General features: G+C 50.9%; 1 long non-coding RNA gene across 1 annotated transcript; it reads right to left on the reverse strand.

Moving 5' to 3' along the window:
- Window positions 1-573: 573 nt before the first annotated feature.
- Window positions 574-3,204, reverse strand: LOC135533028 (uncharacterized). The gene is made up of 2 exons (XR_010454435.1): window positions 1,027-3,204; window positions 574-904 (listed from the first exon to the last, which is right to left on the reverse strand). It is a non-coding gene; the product is annotated as an uncharacterized LOC135533028 (long non-coding RNA).
- Window positions 3,205-3,567: the final 363 nt, after the last annotated feature.

Below are 3,567 nucleotides of genomic sequence, written 5' to 3' on the forward strand. Positions count from 1 at the left end.
TAGGTTGTAGGGTCAGTGTAGATTGTGTAGATTGTAGGGTCAGTGTAGGTTGTGTAGATTGTAGGGTCAGTGTAGATTGTGTAGATTGTATAGATTGTAGGGTCAGTGTAGATTGTAGGGTCAGTGTAGGTTATAGGGTCAGTGTAGATTGTGTAGATTGTAGGGTCAGTGTAGATTGTAGGGTCAGTGTAGATTGTGTAGATTGTGTAGATTGTATGGTCAGTGTAGATTGTGTAGATTGTGTAGATTGTAGGGTCAGTGTAGGTTGTAGGGTCAGTGTAGATTGTGTAGATTGTAGGGTCAGTGTAGGTTGTGTAGATTGTAGGGTCAGTGTAGATTGTAGGGTCAGTGTAGATTGTGTAGATTGTAGGGTCAGTGTAGGTTGTGTAGATTGTAGGGTCAGTGTAGGTTGTAGGGTCAGTGTAGATTGTGTAGATTGTAGGGTCAGTGTAGATTGTAGGGTCAGTGTAGATTGTGTAGATTGTAGGGTCAGTGTAGATTGTAGGGTCAGTGTAGATTGTGTAGATTGTAGGGTCAGTGTAGATTGTAGGTGTTACAACACAGAGGCGGATGCAAGATGCAAGCAACGATGGTTTAATGAATGTAGTTCACAGCAGCAACATGACAGACAGACTGTACTCAGAAGGAATCCGACCCAGGAACTCGGGCGCATCTTCCGATGATAACGTGCTGAGAAAACCAGGGGAGTGTGTCCGGATGAGTAGGAAGGAGCACAGCAGATAATCCACACAAGAGAAGAGCACGGACACACGACACAACCTCAGAGAAGAAACAACGATCTGACAACAAGAAACACTGGTAACAGAACATATAAAGGGAAGATAAGTGGTTCCAGCTGGCGCAGACAATCAGGCCGAGATTGGGAACCACGCCCACACAAACACTGGAGAGAGAGAGAGAGAGAGAGAGAGAGAGCGAGAGAGAGCGAGAAAGGCAGTGGATTCATGAACCGTGACAATACCCCCCCCCCTAGGAACGCCAAGAGGCGTTCCCAGGCGAATTTACCTGTCGATTGAAATCATCGATAAGGGAGTGATCCAGAATGTCCCTAGCAGGTACCCAACTTCTCTCCTCCGGGCCGTAACCCTCCCAGTCCACCAGGTACTGGAATCCGCGTCCCCTCCTTCTAGAGTCCAAAATACGATTGACAGAAAAGGTGGTTTCCCCATCAACAAGTCGTGGCGGCGGGGGAACCGGGACCGGCGGGTTAATGCGTGCCTGAAACACAGGTTTTATTTTAGACACATGAAAGGTAGGATGAATTCTCCTATACGCCGGAGGAAGCTTGAGCCGGACCGCCACCGGACTAATGATCCTGGTGACTTTGAACGGGCCGATAAATTTGGGGGCAAGCTTGTTCGAAACGGATCGGAGTGGAATGTTCTTAGTAGAAAGCCACACTCTTTGGCCAACGACGTATACCGGAGGCTTCGACCGGTGGCGATCGGCCTTAGCCTTGGTGCGTGCCCCCACCCGGAGAAGAGTCTCACGGGCTCTGCTCCATGCGTGACGGCACCTCTGGATGAAAGCGTGAGCGGAGGGAACAGTGACCTCGGACTCCGTACTGGGAAAGATAGGTGGCTGGTAACCTAAACTACACTCAAACGGAGAGAGACCCGTGGCTGCCACTGGTAACGAATTGTGAGCGTACTCAACCATAGAGAGTTGTTGACTCCAGGAAGAGGGATTCTTAGAAACCAAACATCGCAACACTCTCTCCAAATCTTGGTTGGCCCTCTCCGTTTGACCGTTGCTCTGGGGATGAAACCCTGAAGACAGGCTGACACTCGCTCCCAGTAACCTACAAAACTCTTGCCAAAACTTGGACACAAATTGGGGCCCCGGTCAGAAACTACGTCCATCGGCAGGCCATGTAAGCGAAAGACGTGATCCACGACAGTTACCGCTGTCTCCTTGGCAGATGGTAATTTAGGCAAGGGAATAAAATGAGCCGCCTTCGAGAACCGGTCCACCACGGTCAAAACAACCGTCTTGCCCTGGGAGGGCGGGAGGCCGGTAACAAAATCTAGCGCGATGTGGGACCAGGGTCTCGAAGGGACCGACAGCGGTTGGAGTAACCCATCTGGGGGTCGATTAGAAGTCTTCCCAGTGGCACAAACCGAGCAAGCCAAGACAAAACTGTGAATGTCACGAGCCATCAGTGGCCACCAAAAGCGTTGCTTAACCAAAAAGCTAGTGCGGCTGACTCCTGGATGACACGCTACGTTGGAGCAGTGCCCCCACCGAATAACATCGGACCGACACCCCTCCGGCACAAACAACCGATTAGGCGGGCAACCGGGCGGAGGCGTGACCCCCTCTAAGGCCGTTTTGACCCTCGATTCAACCTCCCATGTGAGTGTGGAGACCACTAGGGTCCCGGGTAGGATGCACTCGGGAGTGGATGGGCGTTCGGAATGGTCAAAAATGCGAGAAAGGGAATCGGGTTTGACATTCTTGGAACCCGGGCGATACGAGAGAGAGAAGTCAAAACGTCCGAAAAAGAGTGCCCACCGCGCCTGCCTGGAGTTGAGTCGCTTGGCGGTTCTGATATACTCCAAATTCTTGTGATCGGTCCAAACTATAAAGGTACCCCCGAACCCTCTAACCAATGGCGCCACTCCTCCAGTGCTAACTTCACTGCCAACAACTCTCTGTTGCCAATGTCGTAGTTGCGTTCCGCAGGTGATAACCGATGGGAAAGGAACGCGCAAGGGTGCATCTTGTCGTCAGAAGAGGAACGTTGGGAAAGTACCGCACCTACCCCCACCTCTGAAGCGTCCACCTCCACCACGAACTGACGCGAGGGATCGGGAGCTATGAGGATGGGAGCCGAAACAAAGCGGCTCTTGAGTTTGGCGAATGCAGCCTCGGCTGTATCGGACCACCTGAACGTCACTCTGGGAGAGGTTAAGGCGGTAAGAGGAGCGACTATCTGGCTAAAGTTGCGAACGAAACGCCGGTAGAAATTGGCGAATCCCAGAAACCTCTGTAGGGCCTTACGGGAATCTGGGCTTGGCCAATCCACCACAGCCTTAACCTTGTCGGGATCCATGCGAATACCTTCAGTCGAGACGATGTAACCTAGGAATGGAACGGATTGTGCATGAAAAATGCATTTCTCCGCCTTGACAAAAAGTCCATTCTCCAACAACCTCTGAAGCACTCGTCTGACGTGCTGAGCGTGTTCCTGGAGAGAAGAAGAAAAATCAGTATGTCATCCAGGTAAACATATATGAACTGATCAATCATATCTCTCAGCACGTCATTGACGAGTGCCTGGAAAACCGCTGGGAGTTGGATAGCCCAAAAGGCATGACCAAATATTCGAAGTGCCCTCTGGGGGTGTTAAACGCGGTCTTCCATTCGTCCCCCCCTTATGCGAACCAAATGATATGCATTACGTAAATCCAACTTAGTGAACACGGATGCTCCCTGTAACCTTTCAAAGGCTGAGGACATCAACGGTAAGGGATAGGTATTCTTCACTGTGATGTTATTCAACCCACGGTAATCAATGCAAGGACGCAGAGATCCGTCCTTCTT

This window comes from Oncorhynchus masou, unplaced genomic scaffold, assembly GCF_036934945.1.
Source record: "Oncorhynchus masou masou isolate Uvic2021 unplaced genomic scaffold, UVic_Omas_1.1 unplaced_scaffold_2168, whole genome shotgun sequence".
Lineage (NCBI taxonomy): Eukaryota > Metazoa > Chordata > Actinopteri > Salmoniformes > Salmonidae > Oncorhynchus > Oncorhynchus masou.